Raw genomic sequence first — 23,586 nt, forward strand, 5'->3', positions numbered from 1 at the left:
TATTCCTACCAACGATAACAACAGCTCTCACTAAGTGCCAGGTCCTATTCTAAATATTCATTTAATCCTCACCAACCCCATGAATTGGAACTACATGGTGGGTTTTGATGAGGCCCAGTAACTTCCATCGTTGTTTCCCACTGGAGCGAAGAACTAATTGGAAGACAGACATGGGTATTTGGAAAATAGAGATCAAAATGTTCTTACTGTATATAGTCGATGAGGGAGAACATGGCTTAGGGTTTAGGCTTCCTAATTCTGCACCCCAGAATCGGACTCAGCTTCTAGTCCCACATAGCACCAGGTCAGCACCGAATCACCCCCAGAAGCCTGGCCCCATAAAGCTTAGAGCAGAGCTGAATATGGTCTTTCCATGAGCAGCCAGATACGGAGGTCAGGGAAGAGGTAAGAGGGAACAGAAAGAGGCCAGGATCACCTGCTTCATGGAAACTTGAACCCAGAGCAAAAAAAAGATCTCAACATTATTATTAGCCTTAGGGTCATGTAGCTGATACACTAGAATGCACTTTTCCTGGGTTGCCTGGGTGGCTCAGGTGGTTAAGCTTCCATCTTTGGTTCAGGTCTTGATCTCTTGGTTCACGAATTTGAGCCCCACGTCAGGTTCTGTGCTGACAACTCAGAGCCTGTGGATTCTGTGTCTCCCTCTCTCTCTGCCCCTCCCCTGCTCACGCTCTCTCTCTCTGTCTCTAAAAAATAAAATAAAACATTTTTTAAAATTAAAAAAAAAAAAAAAGAAGAACGCGCTTTTCCCAACTGAACTCCATCCATCCTGAGCCATGAGAGGAGTCTGCACCTTGAGTTGAGTGGGAGGAAGATAAGGGTGGAGTACACCAGTCTTCCCCACCTGGCTCTCAGTAGCCCTGGGGGACATACTTCTGTACTTGCCCTGTCTGGGCAATCCCACAAACACTAAGGACCTACCGTGAGTCTAGAACTGTGTTGCTAGATCAGTAATATTTGAGTAAATTTATGAATGAATGAATGAATGAATGAATGAACCAAATGAATGAATTGTACAGAACTCACCATTTTTATCCCTTTGGTTTTCTCTCATGTGTTTTCAACACACTTGTGCCAAAATTTGTTATAATCCAGACAATCTTGGTCCCAGAGTACATTGGAAATTCCAGGGCCTGCTCAAATGGAAATGAGAGAAAATCAGCTGAGACAGCAAAGGGCAAACCTTTTCCGAGAAGGTCTAGCAGCTCAGCCCCAAGGCCAGGGGGCATGGTGAACTCCAGACCAATGCAGTTCTGGGACTCAAGGTCTAAGCCAAGCATGTGGGGCAGGGAGTGGGCCTCTTGGCAAAAATTTGAGTGTGTTATGACTGTTGTAGGTCAGAAAGGATGAGGAAGCTGGGTCCAGCCCCAGGAAATAGGGGTTGGAAGAAGGTGAGAAGGTCAGGGTCCCAGCTTAGTGGAGATCTGGGGTACCCTCTGCACCAGAGGAATTTGGAATGCAACCAGGAAGTGAGGATGAACTGAAAACCAGACAAGTGGACAAACCAGACATTCTTCAAGGGCGCGGAGGCAGGCAAGCTGAAGACCATTGAGTGGAAAGAGAGGTCCATTCCATCCCCCACCCTCTAAATGTCCAGTTCCCCTGTGCAAATGGGGAAGAGAGGGAGTCCCAACATACCACAGTCCTGGACGTTGTCCTGAACATTGGCTCAGGACAGAGGTAGACACGGAGCCCATGTGCTCTTAATGATGGCAGTAGGGGGTGGGTAGTGCCACAGCTATTTTCTAAGGGTTGGATGACAAATTAATTTATTATCCAAAGCAGAACTCTTTTGAAGAGGAAGTGTCATCAATAATTACTAAAACTAATAACTAAAAAACTGACTTTTCCTGTAACCTTCCAAAAGTATTTCACAAGCCTGCTTTAAAGAAGCAGACTGATCTAGAAGCAGGTGTTTACAAATGGGAAACAACGATTTCATGGTCCCTTCCTCTCTCATCCAGGAGACTGGATTCCGGGACCCCCACCACATCCCCTCCCACTCCCACCAGCACCACCTGCATTCACCTACAGCTGGGAAGACAGCTTCAGCTTGTGACAACTCAGGTGCCTGTCACTCTTTGCTGCTCCTCCTGGGGACTTTCTCACTCCACGGGGCTTGCTCTGATGCCGGAACAACCAGCCGTGTGGGCAAATTAACTCCCCTGGGAGACAACCTTCAACCAACAGGAAACAGGAGTCAGTGGATTTGCCCCCACCTCCCTGTAGTGCGGCGGATGGCCCTGTGATGGCTCCCTGTGCTTTCTCAGGACCCTCAGTGTGACTGGGTCCCCTGCCCACAGCAGCAACTCATTGGCTTTTCTCTCTTCACTCCTACTTTCTCTACACCCTCGCTTTGCTTCCTGGGATCATCTCCCAAATAAAATACCTGTGCCCAAGTCTTGTCTCAGGGTCTGCCTTGAGAGGAATCCAAGCTAAGACACTGGCTAGCAAAGGAAAAACCTCATTCAAACCTACATTAACTGTGCTTTTTTGTTTGTGTTGGACCCTAGGGATAAAAAGGTAAATAAACCAAAGTCTCTGCTCTTGAGAGGAAAAGGAGGTGGTCAAAGCAATCATATACACTGGAACCAAATCAGCAGTGCTGGGTCTCCCGGATATAGATACTATAGATACGGATACAGATACAGATAGGGTCAGATACAGATACAGATACTGATACAGATACTGATACTGATACAAATACAGAGAGAAGGACATTGATTTCTTATGAGGAATTGGTTTACACAATTATGGAGACCGAGAAGTTCCATGATCTGCCATCTGCGAGAAAGAGCCCCAAGAAAGCCAGTGGTATAATTCCAGTCTAAGTCAGAAGGCCTGACAACCGGGACAGACCACGGTGTAAATCCCAGCCCAAGGGCAGGACACTAATCTGGCTTCTGAATGAGTTTGCCCAGTGGAAGCCATAGCAAGGGATTGGAGGACAAAAGGAGAAAGAGGTTAAGGTATTTATTTACCCGTCCACAGTTCAGACAGCAGCTGTGTTCTTTCTCTACCTAAAGTCACAGCTCTGGCCAGACAACTCTTTTTGTATTCCTGCTTTCATCAACCTCTGGCATCACGATTCACTCCTCCTGCCCTTTTAGGCCTGGGATGATAATGGTGTCCTGTTGTTACCAGTCCTTCAACCCTGTCCATACCGCTCCTCAGTTAAATCCTTTGGGAGTACCTGTTGGCTCCCTGCTGGGACCCTGACTGATATGGGGGCAGTTGTTTTATCCAAATGAGGACTGACACAAAGCAGAGGCAGAAGGAGTGCAGAAAAACATAGAGATACAAGAGCTCTCAGCTTATCAGCCAGGGCTCAGATCTTATCTGAAGGCTCAACTGGAGAAGCATCCACTTCCAAGCTCACATGGTCATTGGTTATCAGAATTCAGTTGCACTGAGGGCCTCAATTCCTTGCCAGCTACTAGTCAGTGGCTGCCCTCAGGATCTCTCCATCTGGGCCTCCCCACCATAGCAGCTTGCTTTGTCTAAGTCAGTAAGAAGGAGAAAGCCTTCTAGCAAGACAGAAGTCACAATCATATGGACCCGAATCATAGCAGTGACATTCCATCACCTGTGCTATATCCCATGGGTTAGAAGCAAATCACAAGTCCTGCCCACACTCACAGGAGGGGATTATACCAGAGAGGGAACATCAGGAGGTGAGGATCATTGGGGGTCATTTTACAGTCTGCTTGCTATGGGAGGAAGAAGGAGGGGTCATTCCTCAGACTTTTACTTATAAATGGTGCCATTGATCAAAAGAAGGAATTGAAGAACAAGAGAATCGGGTTTGAGGGGAAAAGAGTGGTGTAGTAAATCTTAGGGTCAGTGGGAATCCGAACAGAAGGTTGTCTCCCAAGAAGTTTAGAATTGACTTCAGTCCAACTGTGTAAAGAGAGAGTTAGGTCTGGGGGACAAAGGATCAGGTTAGGCCACTGGGGACTCTGAAGGAAGTTTTCCCAGTCCTGTTCATTTTTTTTAGAAAAATCAAGTGATAAAATAGACCTGTGACCAAATTCTCTGTTGCAGGGTTACAGGGGAAGAAAACACACTTGTATTTTCAAGGGCGGGAGGTGCATGTTTTAAAGGATGCATTTCCACGTTTACTGAAAGAGAGAAAGAACCAGACCAATTGTCTCAAGCTCTGAATTTATTCCTTGAAGAAAAAAGACAGGCTTCTTCGGAGAGAAAAATGATACTTACATGGACCTCTGGAGTGCCTATGAGTGCATGCTTTGGATTCAGAGATAAAGTAGCTAAAGGCCTGAGCATGGTGTGGGATGATACCAGGATCGCTGGGGCAGGAAACCTGGAAACTACTGGCCCATTCTCTACTACCATACTTCTTAGCTCTGTGACATGCAGCCTGTCACTCAGCCTCCCTGAGCCTCAGGGGCCAAGCCTTTTCCATGGGGAGACCATCTGTCTTTACTGTCCTCAGCTGTCCTGAGGACCAAATGAGAGCATTTATCCCATGGAAGTTTTGGGGCGCCTGGGTGGCTCAGTCGGTTGAGCGTCCGAGTTCGGCCCAGGTCATGATCTCACGTCCGTGAGTTCGAGCCCCGCGTCGGGCTCTGTGCTGACAGCTGGGAGCCTGGAGCCTGTTTCGGATTCTGTGGCTCCCTCTCTCTCTGACCCTCCCACACTCATGCTCTGTCTCTCTCTGTCTCAAAAATAAATAAACATTAAAAAAAAAAATTTTAGGGGCGCCTGGGTGGCGCAGTCGGTTAAGCGTCCGACTTCAGCCAGGTCACGATCTCGCGGTCCGTGAGTTCGAGCCCCGCATCAGGCTCTGGGCTGATGGCTCGGAGCCTGGAGCCTGTTTCCGATTCTGTGTCTCCCTCTCTCTCTGCCCCTCCCCCGTTCATGCTCTGTCTCTCTGTCCCAAAAATAAATAAACGTTGAAAAAAAAAAATTTTAGAAGGCACCTACTACATGCAAAACACCACAGTGACTACAAAAATAAATAAGACTTAGGTCCTAACCATACTTAGCCTACAGACCTGTTGATCTTTGTGAATCTGCTCCATGAACTAGAGAGATAATAGAGGTGAAAATCTGCCCCAAAACCCTGTTCCGTTGTGCCAATGTCATTACTAGGTTGAGGTACAAAGCAGGAGTAGGTACAAAGTCCATTCAACTGCCCCCAAGAATTCTCTTTTCTATGACAGAGTCTAACAGTTTCTGATATGATCATACTTTTTACCAATACTTACCCATTCATATAACAAACACGCCTTGATGTAATTTTTAAAATCGATCTCATTTAATAACAGAGAACCACACGCCAGCTTTGTGTCCTTGAATAATACCCATAAGCTCTTTGTATCTCAGTTTCTTCATCTGTAAACTGGTAATAATAACAAGAAGAAAATATTAATCCCCCTCAAATGAGAGGGCCAAAAGAGAGAAAGGGTATACAATTGTTCTTTCAACTCACTCAACAATAAAAATGTGAGCTAATTTTACTAGCCTCTGTGTCTAAAGATCCTAGGGGTGAAGCCATGACCATGCAGCTGCAGTTGACATTGGCAGAGAACTTAATAATCAGTGTCAAGAGGGATTCTCTCCCCCAAATCCTTGGCATTCTGCTTCTTCTGGCTCTTGTTAGCAGAAATGGAAACCAAAGCGTGGACGCTGAGGGAAGTGCAGTTCAAGTCACAAGCCCTGACATCCCAGTGGAGACGCTGTGACTGTGACCACCCAGCTTCCAGCATGACCGTGGGCCACACCAGCTGCCCAGGTTCTGCACTGACCCTAAGGATCACCACGGGTCACAAAACCTCCAGGAGCTGAGGTAAAACCTTGATTCTATTTCAAAACAAACCCCCTCAGTTGGCTTCCGAAACAACGAGAACTGCTCAGAATGGCACGGATCCGTTAAAAATACAATATGGGCATGAAGCTGCTTAGGTTTGGTTTTGTTGGATGACATCTATTTTTTTATCAACGTTTATTTATTTTGGGGACAGAGAGAGACAGAGCATGAACGGGGGAGGGGCAGAGAGAGAGGGAGACACAGAATCGGAAACAGGCTCCAGGCTCTGAGCCATCAGCCCAGAGCCCGACGCGGGGCTCGAACTCACGGACCGCGAGATCGTGACCTGGCTGAAGTCGGACGCTTAACCGACTGCGCCACCCAGGCGCCCCGACATCTATTTTTTTAAATGGGAGGGAGAAAGATGCATGCTCCCCATTTATTCAAAACCCACTATCTGCAGGTAAAAAGGCACCTTTCGGCAGCTGCTTCACTCCAGCGGGTGCGAGCTCCCCCCAAGCCAGTCAGCTGCCCTCTCGCCTTCACACCAGCAGTGTTGAGGAGATTACCGTCCCCTCACACCCACTCTCTTCTTCTTCTTCTAGCAGTAGACCCCCACTTACCAAGCATCAGCATAGCCTGTGGCCATGGAGGTAGAAATAAAATCTGCCCAGCACCCTCGCAGCCATATATAATAATTATTATTATTATATATTATATAATTTATTATTATTATATAATATTCCAAATTATTATTATTATATAAGAAAGACACAAGCTCCTAGCGTACGTAAGCTTCTGTATTTGGGGGTATTTTTGTTACATCAGCTAAGCCACACCTGTGCGTTTGTGAAAATATGCCTGAAATGTAGTATAACTCCACCAGCAAAGAAATTGTTTTGACTTTATCAGCTTTTATAGCTCTCAGACCTGTGGCCAGGGCATTGCGCTTCAAAGATCGTCTTTGATGATCTCAAAGATCGTGCGCTTCCTTTTCTCAGTCCTCACGGCTTACAGGCGAGTATTAATCTCTTGGACCACAGAGTACATGGAAAAGATCTTTCGTGATAGGAGATGTGGAGAAGGGCTGAGGACGGAGGAAATGGTGAAACATTAATTAAGCTCTTACTATGTACCAAAGACTCCATGCTTTATGTCCTGCCAACGATGGGAAGTAAATATAGTTCCCCCATGCCCACTCCCCCCACCTTGTGTTAGATGAGGAAATGAGCTCAGAAAGGTTTGATCTGCCCAAAGTCACCATACGTCAGAGCCCAAATTTGAAACCCAGTCTACTGGCGTCGAAGCTGCTTCTCAAGAATGAAGAATCAGTAAGATTAAAAGTACACTGCCACAGAGGCGCCTGGGTGGCTCAGTCGGTTGAGCGTTCGGCTTCGGCTCAGGTCACGGTCTCACACTCCGTGAGTTCGAGCCCCGCATCGGGCTCTGTGCTGACAGCTCGGAGCCTCGAGCCTGCTTCAGATTCTGTGTTTCCCTCTCTCTCTCTGCCCCTCCCCCGCTCATACTCTGTCTCTCTCTCTCTCTCTCTCTCTCTCTCTCTGTCAAAAATAAATAAACATTTATGGGGCGCCTGGGTGGCGCAGTCGGTTCCAGCCAGGTCACGATCTCGCGGTCCGTGAGTTCCAGCCCCGCGTCAGGCTCTGGGCTGATGGCTCGGAGCCTGGAGCCTGTTTCCTATTCTGTGTCTCCCTCTCTCTCTGCCCCTCCCCCGTTCATGCTCTGTCTCTCTCTGTCCCAAAAATAAATAAAAATGTTGAAAAAATAAATAAATAAATAAATAAACATTTAAAAAAAAAGTAGATTGCCACCTTACAACAGTTGTGAACCTTAAAATTATGAGCACTTTACACCCACCTTAAAGCTGATAAGACCAAGAGAAGCATGATTCTGAGAAGGTAAAAGGTCCCTGTAATTTTTTTTTTTTTTTCATGTAAAATGTTGGCAAACACTGCCCTTGCCTCCGCAACCCTCTGCTTCAGGATGGGGAACGGTGTTCCTGGAGTGCCTGCCCATAATGCCATTCTATTCACCCACACATCTCCTCCTAACTCCTAGGAATCTCCATCCCCCCGACAGGCAGAGTCTGGTTCTCTAGTGGGACGCAGTTGACTTGGAGGGACCAAAATCTGGAACCAGACCCATTCACCGAGGCAAGTTCCAGGAGGCCCAACCATCTGCCAGGGTTGGGATTCTGGATAAAGTTCCTACTATCCTCAAGCTTGTATTTAAGAGAGGAGAGACAGAGACTAAACACGTCCATATACGGGGTGAAGACGTTCAACTGGGTAAAGGAATAGAGGGGCAGAGGCAGCCGTCTTCCATCAGGAGGTCAGGGAACGTTTCTCCAAAGAGGACATTTGAGGACCACTCATTTTCTGAGTGAAACAAGAGAACAAGTTTGTCACACAAAGTAGGGGAGGAGTGTTTGAGGATGAGGACTCGGGAGCTCAAAGGCACCTGAAGAAAAGGTGTGCCGCTTTTGAAGTAGCAGGAAGACCGGTGAGAGCAGGGATTGAAAGACGGATTCCCTACTCCTGTCTCCCCTCCTCACAATGCCCGTGGCCCCCACAGGGACTGAACTGGCAGCAGTCTCCATCCCAGAATGGAATTCAGGTCCCCATTCCTTGGTGGCAGCCAGGAGAGACCAGATCACAGAGATGGTTACAGAAACAGGGCCTAAGGCCGGGATGCCAACAGCAACGGACTGGGTCTCAGGGACCCAGGAGCAGGCCAGTTAGTAGACCTGGAACATGAGATCAGAGTCAAGAAATGGGCAGATGTCTGGATGTGGAATCTCCAGGAAAGAGGTAGAAGGCTGTCTATGATCCCCACCTTCCTCACCCACACACCAACTGTGGACTATGCCTTTGTCTTGTGTCTTCTCTGCCTTTTGTATACTCCATTCTTGGAAGGTCTGCTGCCCAGCCCAACACCCTATGACTTCACATTCTTTGACTTTGCTCTTCTGTATTTCTGGAATTCCCTTCCCCTGAATGCCCTTAGGGGAACCATTCCTTCACCTACTTCAAGCTCTGCACGGATGTCACCTTCTCCGTGAAGCCCACCCTGACCACCCTCTTCCAAACCGCAAACACCAGGTCTGGGGATAAGCTCCCTTGCTAAGGAAGAGAACCCTGGGAAAGGTGCCCGGTCCAGCCAAGGACAGAAAGCAAATGTCACAGCACTTCAGGCGTGAGTCAGGCAGGGAGGGTTCCAGATTGCCGACCCATCCTGGCACACAGGATTCCCCTCTTGAGTGCCTTGAGAGATGTGGAGGACCAAAATTAAAACTCCATCACTCATAGATAAACCACTGGTAACTTGGTCTTTGCCCATGATTTTTTGTTTACTTTTTAGAGGGGAATATAGATAACACGCACGCAAGTTTCAAAATTCAAAACACACAAAAGGGTATGTCATCAAACATCCCTCCTGCTCCTCTTGCCATTCAAGTCCCTGTGCCTTCCACTGAAACCCACAGACCATCATCAGTGCCTGGTGTATCCTTCCAGCGGTATTTTCTAGATAGCCTACCCAGCTTGTTCCTATTTCCCACCTTTGACCCAAACGGTAGCCTACCGTTCGTATGTTCCTTGCGTTTTTCACTCAAATGTCTTAAAGATCACTTCATTACGCCTCTTCACTCCTTTTCACAGCTGCTTAGTAATCTCTTTGGGGGTACTGTGGAGTTTTTTGTTTTGTTTTTTTCAGCAGTTCCCTCTGGACGAACACGTGGCTATTTCCAATACGTACTCGTTACAAACAGCGCTATAGGTAGTGACTTTGGCACAGATCATTTCCCTCTGGGCTAACTCCAGCAGGTCAGATTGCTGGGTCAAGGATACGAGCATTCCCAGTGTTTACAGCACCAAACCGCCCGTGCTGGGGAAGCCCCTCTGCTGGCGTGTGTGTGTGTGTGTGTGGGGGGGGGGGGGGGGGGGTTAATCTTGGCCCTCTCGTGCCAAGGAGCACACACGGCTCCCATGCGACTACCTCAGCACAAATTCCACTTCGGCGCTCGGCGTCCGGTGCACAGTGGAACCCAGGACATGTTTGTTGGGTGGGTGGGAGGGAGGATGAGCGGAGGAGTAGATGGAGAACAGAGAGACGGGCATAGAAACAAACCCATGATGAAATTCAAGACAGATCCAAGTACAGCCTCCTTCCGGGAGCTCTGTGTCAAAGTCTACACTGACTCCCCCGCTTTCGGTTGCCAGGGCCACCGAGGCTAAGGCTTCGTTGTTCACATGTGCCCCTTTCGTGTCCTCAGATTAGGGGCAGGTTCCTCAAGGGCCCCAGGGGATGGAGGTGGAGAGCACAGCAAAGCTTACTCGCTGTAGGACCCTGGGCGCATTATGAAATTGACCTGGCACCAGTTGCCTTGAATACCCGCTGGAGATGATCGCCTGCTGCCCACCTGCCCCGTAGGTGGTACTGGGAGAATTGGGCGCGCTAATGGGAGGAATGAGCTTAGCATATGCCTGGCCGATAGCAAGCCCTCAGCAAATATTCACTGTTCCTTGTGATTGTGCTTCTACTGTATCTCCTCTGGGGCCTAGAGTAATGTTGGGCACGTGAGAGGCAGTCCCATAATATTTCCCCGCTAATTCTGTACACTTTAATTAACACTCAAGTTTTGGTTGGAAGATGCCATTCTTCCGGCACGCACGTTGCCTTGGATTCCTGCCGAACATCTCAGGTTTTATTTGCCTAGCTCAGGTCAAGGCAGGCTTTGAGCAAGTATACGTTAACTTATTCCATGAATATTTAATTTTATCTACTAAGAGCCCAGATTACAGCAGTGAACAGGACAGCAAAATCTTTGCCCTCGAATTTTAATGGAGAGACAGCCCATGGAGCTGAAGTAAAAGAGGCAGCCAGCCACTCTGGGGGATCCACTGCGTGAAATGACTTTGTTTGGGAAGTTGCACAGGCAAAATTATCCCATGTCCCTGGCTGTTTGCTCTGCTCTCCAGTTCATTTATTTTAGCCATGAAGCTTTACCTAAATGCTCTGAATTTCCTCTTTCCTGAATATCCCTTTAATCAGATACACCCTCTTCCTCACCTCCTTGATCTTGCTCCTCAAATATAGTTGCTAATGATGTGTGCATGTGCCAGACTTGAACAAATGTTGAGCTGCTAACTGCTCTGTGTCTGTTAATTTCATACTCAGCTCGAGCAGGGATCCTTGAGTTACAACAGATGCTGCTTCCCCGGGGCTTTAGCGCCCATCGATCAGCTTGGTGGATGAGGAAGGAAAGGGAAGTTTCCTCCATGGCTGCCATTTGAATATAATTTATTGTGTCCTGAAAGAAAAGTGGCAAAAAGAAAAGGTACTGACAGGCTATAACACAAATGAATGGTGACGAATGACACTCAGATTTCAGTTTCAAAGGAACATGCTTTTAAGCCAATAAATGATTGCAATGGTGACATGAAATTCTCCAAAGCTGTGCCAAATGGGCCCCTTCTAAATGGTCAAGGTGTCGGAGTCCTCTGGGGAGTCCAGATTGATAATTATAATAAAGAAAATAATAAGATAATCGCATAGCCTTTAAGAGCAAGGACACCTTAAACAGGCTATGTGAGTTTGGATCGCAGTTCCCCGCTTGGGCAAGCCAGCTAACAAATCCTCCTGTGTAAGTGAGGATGACAGTGACACCTGAATGGCCGGGTTGTTGCCAAGTTTAAATGAGTTAATATAGAGAAAGCGATTAGAACGGTGCCTGGCACTTACAAAGCTCCAGATTGATGTTTGTTTGCTCCATTTATTGTGATTAATAGTGAATTTTACTGCCAGGTACCAGCCTAAGTCTTCATTGTACTTTCCCCTCCTCCCCACCTCATGACATCATGATTACCCTGACTCTTCATTAAAAAAAATTTTTTTTTAATGTTTAGTTATTCTTTGAGAGAGAGAGAAAGAGAGACAGACAGAGTGTGAGTGGGGAGGGGCAGAGAGAGAGGGAGACACAGAATTTGAAGGCTCCAGGCTCTGAGCTGTCAGCACAGAGTGCAATACGGGGCTGGAACCCACGAATCGTGGGATCATGACCTGAGCCAAAGTTGAATGCTTAAATGACTGAGCCACCCAGGCACCCCTTGCCCTTACTCTTTAGAGGAAGGAATGGCCCTGTACTTGTCTTCCAAATCCACTAGAATTTCTGACTTTGCTCTTACCCTTATTTATGAGTATCTTCTGTTTATTTATTTGCATTTGCAATCATTTATAGAAAATTAAACAATGGAGGGACACCTAGGTGGCTCAGTCGGTTAAACGTCCGACTTCAGCATTAGGTCATGATCTCATGATTCGTGGGTTGGAACCCTTTGTGGGGCTCTGTGCTGACAGCTCAGACTGTGGAGCCTGCTTCGGATTCTGTCTCTCTCTCTCTCTCTCTCTCTCTGCCCCTCCCCTACTCATGCTCTGTCTTCCTCTCAAAAATAAATAAACATCAAAAATTTTTTTAAGAAGAAAAAATAATTTAAAACACTGGAAAAGAATATCCCAAAGTTATTCATCGGATTTTGAGGGACCACTTTTCTACCTATTTTTTCTGTATTTTGCAATTTTCTAGAAATAATTGTGTGTATTTTTGTAATGGAACATATAAAATGAATGTTTAAAACTGAAGGAAGAGAAGATTAAGTCCATTCTTCCTCTTCCTTGAATAACTTAATCACCCTCCTCATCAGGGTGTATTAAGAAGAAATCAATTGCACTACTGGGTATTTATCCAAGGGATAAAGGTATGCTCTTTCGAAGGGACACATGCACCCCCATGTTTATAGCAGCACTATTAACAATAGCCAACAATAGTCAAAGTATGGAAAGAGCCCAAATGTCCACCGATGGATGAATGGATAAAGAAGATGTGATATATATATATATATATACACACACACACACACACACACACACACACACACACACACATACAATGGAGTATTACTCGGCAATCAAAAAGAATGAACTCTTGCCATTTGCAACTACGTGGATGGAACCGGAGGGTATTATGCTAAGCGAAGTTAGTCAGAGAAAGACAAATATCATATGACTTCACTCATATGAGGACTTTAAGACACAAAACAACTGAACATAAGGGAAGAGAAGCAAAAATCTTATAAAAACAGGGAGGGGGACAAAGCAGAAGAGACTCATAAATATGGAGAACAAACAGAGGGTTGCTGGAGGGGTTGTGGGAGGGGGGATGGGCTAAATGGGCAAGGGGCACTAAGAAATCTACTCCTGAAATCATTGTTGCACTATATGCTAACTAATTGGGATGCAAATTAAAAAAAAATTAAAAAAAAAAAGAAGAAATCAGGAACTCAGTACCACAGAGGGGACAAGACTGGCTATGTCATTCTTGCTGTGTGCTGAAGGGTTGTTGCTTTCCCTGGGAACTCGCCTGACCTGTGAGCTGCCCGAGCCTGTGCAACAGCATAATTTCATAGGAGGAATTTCTTATACCCGCTGCTGTGTTGAGAAACACCGCATGGGAATAAAGCCACATTTATATGCTAAATCATTTAATATTGGAATGAAAATAAATAACAACAGCCGCAGAATCGCCCCTACAAAAAGGTGAATTGCTTGAATTTCAGGCAGTTTGTTAGTTCTTTGTGCATTGGGCACTTCTATTATCAGGAGCCTCGGGGCCAGCATCTGAGGTTAATTAGATGCTACCTTGCGGCCATCCAGACCATTTCTCCTGTAACAATACCACTCAAACCTTTATCTTTTCTAGTTTCCTGCTCGCTTGAAAATCTATCGAGGACAGATTGTAGGCTTGATAGATTGGATAAAAAGAGAGAAAAGAAAATAAAATAAAGGCAGTCTTACCTCACATTCACCTCATTGAAGAAAGCAGGACATAAGCCCTCAGGTAGATCGTCTGAGCGCAAGCATTCAATGGAGAGTCGAAGTACTTTTCAGTCAATCTACAGTCTTCACAAATCTTTAGCCTTTTGTGGAAGAAGGGTGATGGCAATGGCAATAGGGCATGTTCTTCCACTCCAATTCTGCAACTTAATGTTACAGCAGAAACCCAAGGGGAGAAATTAGAATTGTCTGAAAGGTCAAAATGTGATAGAACTTTTTATCGGTTACATATTACCCAACTAAGGCTGTACAATAAATCGCCCACGGCTTAGTGGCTGAAAAAAGCAACAGCCTGGGATGACTTCTCCACTGGGTGGTTCTGCTCAGCTGGGCGAGATCGGCTCACCTTGATGGGGCTCACCCATGCCTCTGTGGGCAGCTGTGGTTGGCCGGGGCTGAGCCTCCATTGGGCTCCCTTGGCCCTGATCCACTCGGTCTCTTAAATTCCATCAGGCTAGCCCAGGCTGGAGTGGATGTGCGCACACGCTCTGAGTCCTAAGCTCAGAACTGACATTCCATCACCTTCCACTGCATTCCATGGGCCAAAGCATAATAGAAGCCCACCCACATTCCAGGGAATGGCGGCAAAGTCATGTGGCAAGGATGTGGGTCCAAGGAGGGATGAAAATTTGGCCCCACATTTGCAATCAATCTACCATACACAATCGTGAAACATGATGGTCTGTGAAATTAGAGACGGCAATTGTGAAATATATTTCATTGTTGAAATTTGTTCTGAGACAGTATAAACCATAAGATCTTCATCAACATCAAAGCCAAAAGTATCAAAATTTTAATCAAGGACTACCTGAGAAGACATCAGCCATAACCAGCCAGTTTGTGTTCCAACCACCCCCCCCCCCACCACCACCACCAAGAGGGTTTTCCTCTCTGTAAGGTCTGACCTCAGGGTTTTTCTACTACAGTCTAGTTTTAACAGAAGGTAGAAACATAACTTGGGCAATTTTTCTGTACCCCAGAACACCCTCTTTTAAATGCGATCCAAGGGGCACCTCGGGGCTCAGTCAGTTAGGCATTCGACTCTTGATTTTGGTTCAGGTTATTGACGAGGGAGCATAAGGCAAGCTGACAGGCCACAAACACCCACCCCCCACCACCCCCAAACCAGGTGGGATATGTGTGATATTCCTCAGGCACTCCTGGCTGCCCAAGAACAAAGAAAGGGGGAAAACAAATGGTTAACTGACAGAGAGCAGAGTCAGGCAGGACCTAAGTCTCCATCACCCGTCCATAGTGATGCGGGAAACAGAGGCAGAAGGAAATGGCAGATAGAACTAAATTTCCTTACAACCTGTAGCCTGTTGGCAAATATTTGAGGCTGGCAGAGTAAAGTGTTTCTCCAGGAACTCCTTACTGTCTTTATGTTAACACTTTGCTAGAGGGAAAAACAATCCTAGCTTGACAATGGCTAGGCCTCCAGGATCCTGTGACTCTTCTTTAGCATATAAAAATCTCACTAGAAACTTCCCCTGGACTTTACCTCCCCCACCCCCATAGTATAGACCCAGTTTCTCCTCATTGTCCTGTCCCTATGCTTCAACAAAATCACCTTTTTGCACCAAAGACATCTTCAAAAATTATTTCTTGATCATTGGCTCGGGACTCCATGAACCCACTATCACCCCCCCAAAACCTCATCAGTTATGATCTTGTGGTTCATGAGTTCGAGCCCCACGTTGGCTCCATGCTGACAGTGCGGGATTCTCTCTCTCTCCCTCTCTCTACTCTTCACCCACTCTCTCTCCCTCTCAAAATAATTAAATAAACTTAAATAAATAAATGCAACTCTAGAAATTTATACTCAAAACTGCATACATACTATGATTGCAACCATGAAAAGCTACGTACGTGGAAGAACAAAGATGCACCAAGAATACACAAAAGGGGTGGGGCGCCTGGGTGTCTCAGTCGGTTGAGCATCCGACTTCGGCTCAGGTCATGGTATCCCAGTTCGGGAGTTCGAGTCCCGCATCAGGCTCTGTGCTGACAGCTCAGAGCCTGGACCCTGCTTCGGATTCTGTGTCTCCCTCTCTCTCTGCCCCTTCCCCGCTCGTACTCTGCCTCTCAGAAATGAATAAACGCTAAAAAAAAAAAAAAAATTTTTATTTTTAAATTTTTTTTCAACGTTTTTATTTATTTTTGGGACAGAGAGAGACAGAGCATGAACGGGGGAGGGGCAGAGAGAGAGGGAGACACAGAATCGGAAACAGGCTCCAGGCTCTGAGCCATCAGCCCAGAGCCCGACGCGGGGCTCGAACTCACAGACCGCGAGATCGTGACCTGGCTGAAGTCGGACGCTTAACCGACTGCGCCACCCAGGCGCCCCTAAAAAAAAAAAAAAAAATTTTTAAACAAACAAACAAAAAAGAATACACAAAAGGGAAAATTGTTCCATTCAGATGATGAGATAGACGGTGGTGTTTTTCTTATTTTTCAAAGTGTTCTTTAATGCTGGGGTTATACTGTCTTACAGTAAAAACGGAGGGGATGTAAATAAGTTGAAAGCAAAGATTAATGAGCATTTATCTTCAATCGTGTCCACGCGGCACAACAACCACCACCCAGTCCTTGTCTTTCCATTTTATAATCTTCGAGGCTCACAATGAAATATTCAAATGCCAAGAAACACAAAAGCACTTCAGGATTGCACTTGCAGAAGAGTTATGCGACTCCACTATCATTGCTTAATTCATACAAAGTGTCTTAAATAAGTGGTATTATCTTCATCTTGTGATTTTTTTTTTTTTATTTATAGATTTCTATGAATGTGTCTAATGATGACAAGCCGGCGGGACCCATGTGCTGAAGCATATCTCACAATGAGATCACGGTAATTTGGGAAAAAAAAATAACAAAAGAATAATCAGGGCCATATATTCTCTGGGTGGTTTTGAATACAAATGCAAAAATTGTGGTAAATGTCACAATTAATGTATCTGAAGCCAACTAGAGAAACCTGGCCCAGTAGGAAACATTTTCACTTAGAGTGCCAAGTAATAAAGTTAACTTAACGTAACAGCAAAGGAAACATGCTCCCTATTTTGTTGTCTAGAGTTGGGCACAAAGCTTTTAATCTTAATTAGACGCTTGATAAAAGCAGGCAGCGCTGTTGGAATCAGAAAAGTAGTTTTTGCTCTCAGGACTTAGCTCGTAAGAGGTGGTCGGATGATCCGCCTATTCTTAGATTCCGCCCCTGCCTCAGACTTCCCTACACAGACCAGAAATAACCACACTAGGAACATTTTATATCCATGCTGATTCTTTTTAAAATTATTTTTGCATACATTTTCTCATTTAATACTCTTCCAACCCAGCAGACTAAATAGCACAGACATTATCATCTCCACGTTGCTAATAAAGAAATTAAGACACAAAGAAATGTCAGTAACTAGTTCAAGGACATACAACTGGTGAGTGGCAGGATGGTCAGGATCATCTTTCTGAGCGGCAGAAAAGGAGGACAGTGGGAGAAGACACATGTTACTCAGAAAAAATGTATAATATTACACACTGGATAGAAATCAAAACTACAAAAGGCAAAGAGATCGTTTAAAATGCCCCTAATTCCACGTATGAGAGCGGAACACTTATAGCATCTTGGAGTAGTGCCTTCCAAATACACTGATCTTGTTTTGTATCTCCCTGAGCGCGTGGAAGCAAGAAGAAGAGAACTTCTACATTCTCCCCCACCAACCCTACCAATCCCACATCCATGCCCACAAACTCTGCCTTCCCTGGTGCAAAGGATGAACCATGTACCTGTCTATGTTCTATTCTGCACTCCATTCAATTTCCTTCCACCTGCTCAAAGATTTGCTCTGCAGTAGCTTCTCATCGATGCCTTCTATGCCAGATCATTTCCATCAGTAAGCAAACACCGTAATTTCTCTCATCTGGAACAAAGAAACAAATAACGGACATATCTTAGTCGTCCCTACATCCCTCTCCTGCTCCAGCCCCATGTCTCGGCTCGCCTTTACAGCACACCGTCTTCAAAGAGTTAAGCAGACTTTCCAGCTCTGGTCATCTCTTGATCACATTCCAAGCAGGCTTCTATCCCAGCGACTCCACTAAAACCGTCCTGGTCAAAGCCAATGACCTCCACGTTTCCAATCCAACGATGGGTCTTCGGTGATTTTCTTAACCCTGCAACAGCACTTGTCACCATAGATTGCTCTCTCCTTGAAATACATTCTCCCTTTGGCTCCTAGGACACCACCCCTACTTGGTTTTCCTCTACCTCAATGGTCACTTCTCACCTTTGCAGGCTATCTTTCTCAGTGCTTGACCTTTTCATTTGTATATCTCTACACCCACTCAGTTGATGATCTCATCAATCCCATGGTCTTTTTTTTTTTAATATGAAATTTATTGTCAAATTGGTTTCCATACAACACTCAGTGCTCATCCCGACAGGTGCCCTCCTCAATATCCGTCACCCACTTTCCCCTCCCCGTCACCTCCCATAATCCCATGGTCTTAAACCACTCATCACCAGCCCTGATCCTCTCCTGAACTCCAGAATCACATGTCTCCACTTGGACATCTCATAGGCAGAGCTAACACTCACTGGCAAGTTTCACTATGGTATTATCATTGGTTTATAAGTGTCATCAGCTCTGAATAGTGGAGAATCCTTCCTTATTGGCCAGCATCTGTTGAACATCTGTCGAGTTTTTTTTTTAAGATTTTATTTTTAAGTAATCTGTGCACCCAATATGGGGATCGAACTTACAACCATGAGATCAAGAGTCACATGCTGCACCAACTGAGCCAGCCTGGTGTCCCATCTGCTGATATATATATTTTTTAATGTTTTTATTTATTTTTGAGAGACAGAGAGAGACAGAGCATGAGTAGGGGAGGGGCAGAGAGAGAGGGAGACACAGAATCTGAAGCAGGCTCCAGGCTCAGAGCTGTCAGCACAGAGCCAGACTCGGGGCTCGAACTCATGAGTCGTGAGATCATGACCTGAGCTGAAGTCGGACGCTTAACTGACTGAGCCACCCAGGTGCCCCTATCTGTTGATACTTTTCAATATCACACCTACTAGGTAGGCAACTCAATTTTTAAAGGGCCCAACTGAAATCTTGATTCCCACCTCCCACTACTCAGTTTTCTCCAAGTACTTCTCCATGTCAATGAACATCCTAGTACTTGCTATTCTTCTTGCCGAGACTTCACTCCCTCCAGATTCCTGCATGGCTCGCTCCTTCACTTCATTCATGTCTGTTCAGGCATCAGCAGTGAACTCCTCCCTCAGCATTCTGCTTAAAACAAGAGACCTTACCTCTCCCATATTGTTCTTTATTCCCTTACCTCTTTTGTTTTTCTGCATTGCTTTTCTCATTAAGTGATTTATGAGATGATAGACCATGGAAGGATGTGATACATGATATGGCCGACGTGCTCATTCATGTGTTTATTTTCAGTGTCCCTCCACTACAAATTAAACCTTAGACAAGCAGGGACATACTTTAAATTCTGGTTCAGTGCTTTAGATCTAGGGACTAGAATAATGTTTTATACGCAAGACTTTCTGTCTTCTAGGGGAAACATAAGTTAAACAAATAAATGGGCACATGTATCATGGCACACAGACATACCTCAGAGATATGGTAGGTTTGGTTCCAGAGCACGGCAATAAAGGGAATATTGCAATAAAGCAAGTCAAATGAATATTTTGGTTCTCCAGTGCATATTAAAAGTTTGTTTACACTATATTGTAGCCTAAATGTGTAATAGCATTATGTCTAAAAAATACAATGTACATACCTTGATGGAAAAATAATTTTTTGCTAGAAAATGCTAACCATTATCCGAGCTTTCGGTGAGTCATAATGATTTTGCTGGTTGGAGGCTTGATGTTGAAGGCTGCTGACTCCTCGGGGTGGTGATGGCTGAAGGTTGTGGTGGCTGTGGCAATTTCTTCAAATAAGACAACAATGAAGCCTGTCCCTTCGATTGGCCGTTGCTTTCACAAAACATTTCTCTGTAGCATGTGATGCTGTTTGATAGCATTCTACCCACAACAGAACGTCTTTCCAAATTGAAGTCAGTCCTCTCAAACTCTGCTGTTGCTTTTTCTTTTTCTTTTTCTTATCTTTTTTTTTTTTTTTTTTTGAGAGAGAGACAGAAAGAGTGAGCAGGGGAGGGGCGGAGAGAGGAGAGAGAGAGAATCCCAAGCAGGCTCCACACCGTCAGCACAGAGCCCGAGGTGGGGCTCGATCTCACAAACTGTGAGATCATGACCGGAGCTGAAATCAAGAGCTGCCCGCTTAACCGACTGAGCCACCCGGGCACCCCTACTGCTGCTTTAGCAGCTAAGTTTATGTCATATTCTGTGTTCTAACTCCTTTGCTGCCATTTCCACAGTCTTCACAGCATCTTCCCCAGGAGTGGATGCCATCTCAGGAAACCACTTTCTTGCTCGTCCATGGGAAGCAGCCCCTCATCTGTTCACGTTTTGCCCTGAGATTGTAGAAATTCCGTCACATCGTCAGGCCCCACTTGTTCTAGTTCTCTTGTTATTTCCACCACGTCTGCAGTGACTTCCTCCACTGAAGTCCTGAACCCCTCCCAGTCATCCACGAGGCTCGGAATCAACTTCTTCTAAACTCTTGTTCATATTGATATTTGGATCTCTCCCCATGAATCATGGATGTTCTTAATGGTATCCTGGATCACTAATCCTTTCCAGAAGGTTTTCAATTTACTTTGCCCAGATCTAAGAGGAAGCACAACCTATGGCAGTTATAGCCTTATGACATGATAAGACCTGAAAGTCAGAACAACTCCTTGATCCATTGGCTGCAGAATGGACATTGTATTAGAGGGCCTGCAAATGACATTAATCTCATTGTCCATCTCCGTTAGAGGTCTTGGGTGACCAGTAGCATTGTCGACGGGCAGTAATCTTTTGAAAGGATTCTTTTCTTTTCTGAGCAGTAGGTCTGAACAGTGGGCTTAAAACATTAAGTAAACCACATTGTCAACAGATGTGCTGTCATTCGGGCTTTGTTGTTCTATTTATAGGATACAGGTAGAGTGGATTTAGTGTAATTCTAAAGGGCCCTAGGACTTTCAGAATGGGTAGCATTAGCTTCAGTGTAAAGTCACGGCTGCATTAGCCCCTAACAAGAAAAGAGTCAGCCTGTCCTTTGAAACTTTGAAGCCAGGCCTTGACTTTTCTTCAGCTGTGAAAGTCCCAGATGGCATCTTCTTCTAATAGGAGGCTGTTTCATCTGCATTGAAAGTCCGTTTAGTGTAGCCACCTTTCTGAATTATCCGAGCGAGACCTTCTGGGTAACTTGCAGCTTCTCCGTCAGCACTTGCTGCCTCACCTTGCACTTTATGTTATGGAGACGGCTTCTTTCCTGAAACCTCACGAACCGACCTCTGCCACCTTCAGACTTTTCTTCTGCAGCTTCCTCACCTCTCTGAGCCTTCACAGAATTGAAGAGAGTTAAGGCCTTGCCCTGGATTAGCCTCTGGCTTAAGGGAATGTTGTAGCTGCTTTGATCTTCTATCCACACCACTCAGACTTTCTCCGTATCAGCAACAAGACTCTTGCTTTCTTATCATTTGTGGGTTCACTCGAGGAGCACTTTTAATTCCCTTCGAGAACTTTTCCTTTACATTCTCAGCTTGGCGTCTTGGTACAAGAGGCCTGGCTTTCGGCCTGAACCCTATCTCCAAAATGTAACCACCAGGCACTTGTAGTTAATGAGCACTTGAAAGGTGACTAGTTGGAACTGAGATGTGCTGTAAGTGTGAGATATACACCGTACTTCCAAGATGAGGTACCAAAAACAGGAATGTCAGATATCTCGTTAATAACATCCTATTTATTATATGTTAAAGTGATAATAGTTTAGATAGATGGGGTTAAATTAACACGTTGTTAAAATTAATTTCACCTTTTTCTTTTTACTCTTTTCATGCAGCAACTAGACAATTTGATTTACATATGTGACTCACACTTGTGGCTCTCATTAGATTCCTAGTCTAGACTCCTGAGGGAGGGCACCGAAATCCCATTAATTATTCATTACTTTGAGCTAACCAGTCATTCTTTCAGAAATCGACACAGTCCAAGGCTCCCAGACTTTCCTATCTTTTCTTAATTTGTTCAGTGTGAACCTTCCTACCAATTACCTTAGGAAAATAAGAATTTTTATGTTGTGATAGATGAAAAAAAAAAAAAACTGCACCCATTGGCTCGCTAACAGTTTAGAATTCTGAGTTTAAATGAATTACTTACCATTCTTTTATTTCATTTGAGCCCAGAGTCTCTGATTGAAGGTGGACAGGTTAAAGTCAGGGAGAGGAGTTCTCTTTTCTGTGCATTTTGCCAGATCCCCTCTGGCTGAAGGACATCAGCCCTCTGAGTAGTAACCAGTCTCTCAGATGAAAGTTCCGAGAGAAGTTTTGAAAGTGCCCCTGGTTTTGAAAGTGCCTCCTTTGAAGCAACGCCTACTTGCTTCTGTGGTTTTCTGGGCTGAACATCTACCAACACCAGAGGAATCAATGCCGTTTACCACGTTACAACTGCAGTTTGCATCTCACCCCTTTCCGTTTGCAGTCACTTGATGTATGAGTTCAGGATGAACTCACGACCGAACGCCATCTGAATTCATGTTATTTTAGGGGGTGGGGGCGGCAGATTTTATTCCCCCCTCGTCAGATTATTCATGGGTGGGTGTTTATTTGGGGCTTGTTGCATGCCAGGTACTGGGAGGCGCTGAAGATCAGGGGTGAGTAGGAAAAACATAGTCCTGTCCTTGAGAAGCACCCAGTCTACACTAGCGACAAGACACTGAATAACAGATGGTAAACAAAACTGCCACAGGAATAATTGTGTAATGCAAAATTTTTATAAGAACCGCAAAGGCAGGAAGGGGATGCCTTGGCTTGTCTGGGGCAACTAATCTAGACAGATGGGTGACATGGAACCCAGACTCTACACGAGAACTAGAAGAAAAAGAGCAGGGACACCTGGGTGGCTCCATAAGATGAGCGTCCAACTATTGATTTCGGCTCAGGTCATGATCCCAGTGTCGTGGGTGCTGAGCGTGGAGACTGCTTTGGGATTCTCTCTCTCTCTCTCTCTGCCTCTCTCCCCTGCTCAGGTGCACACATGCACCCATGCTTTTGCTCTCTCGCTCTCTCTTTCTAAAAGAAAAAAAAGGAAAAGGATCAATTGCAACAGATTGTATTTCCCTCAAAGGGTCAGGACCACGCGTCCGTCCCACATGCTCTTCCAGAACCTGCTACTCCTCTGTCAAGTGGCCGCGTGTGCATCTCCTCGTCTCGTCCCTTTGCCCCCGGGGCAGGTCTCTGTGAATGCCTTAAGCAATAGAGCACTTTGGAAAAGATGCCCCGTGACTTCTGAGGTAGGGCCTCAAGGGCGATGCAGCTTCCGATTAGTGTCCTCTTTTGGGACCTGCCCTGGGAAGCCGGGCACACGGAGAGGCCCCCATGGAGCAGAATGGAGGCCCCCGTCCTTGGCCCTGGCTGGATTCACGGCAGCGGATGCCAACCTTGCCAAGGAAAGGGAGTGAAGTGCAAACACCGGGAGGCGTGCAGATTCGGCAGAAGGAAGGAGGGTGCATTCCTCTTGGTGGTACCTACTCTCTCCGAGAAGTGTGAAAGCGAAGTCACTGGCTCAGGGTGACGGGGCCGGAGGAAGGGAAGTCAGGTGTTTGCAGAGCGGGGGGCAGCCAGCTAACTAGAAAGACACAATAAGATTACTGGGCAGTGTCGAGATTGTTGAACATTATTGAAATAATACCAATCTGTGAGATTTTTTCCCAAATCCCTTATCAGCTGGGAGGCAGGCACAGAGAAGGCAGGTGTTGGGA

The 23,586-nt window shown here is 45.7% G+C and overlaps 1 long non-coding RNA gene across 2 annotated transcripts in view; it reads right to left on the minus strand.

The window, feature by feature from the left end:
- LOC125163307 (uncharacterized) overlaps window positions 1–22,509 on the minus strand; it is an 89,927-nt gene extending 67,418 nt beyond the window's left edge. The window contains exons 1-8 of one of the 2 annotated variants that reach the window (XR_007151392.1): window positions 17,711–18,493; window positions 17,483–17,616; window positions 13,664–13,848; window positions 10,883–11,123; window positions 5,253–5,386; window positions 2,054–2,198; window positions 1,660–1,766; window positions 1,048–1,154 (exon numbers count right to left, since the gene is read on the minus strand). This is a non-coding gene — a long non-coding RNA (uncharacterized LOC125163307). Of the gene's footprint in view, window positions 1–1,047; window positions 1,155–1,659; window positions 1,767–2,053; window positions 2,199–5,252; window positions 5,387–10,882; window positions 11,124–13,663; window positions 13,849–17,482; window positions 17,617–17,710; window positions 18,494–21,986 lie in introns of those variants that run through there. The other variant, XR_007151391.1, reaches the window with a different exon arrangement.
- Between the last annotated feature and the right edge of the window lie 1,077 nt (window positions 22,510–23,586).

This window comes from Prionailurus viverrinus, chromosome B1, assembly GCF_022837055.1.
Source record: "Prionailurus viverrinus isolate Anna chromosome B1, UM_Priviv_1.0, whole genome shotgun sequence".
Taxonomy (NCBI): domain Eukaryota; kingdom Metazoa; phylum Chordata; class Mammalia; order Carnivora; family Felidae; genus Prionailurus; species Prionailurus viverrinus.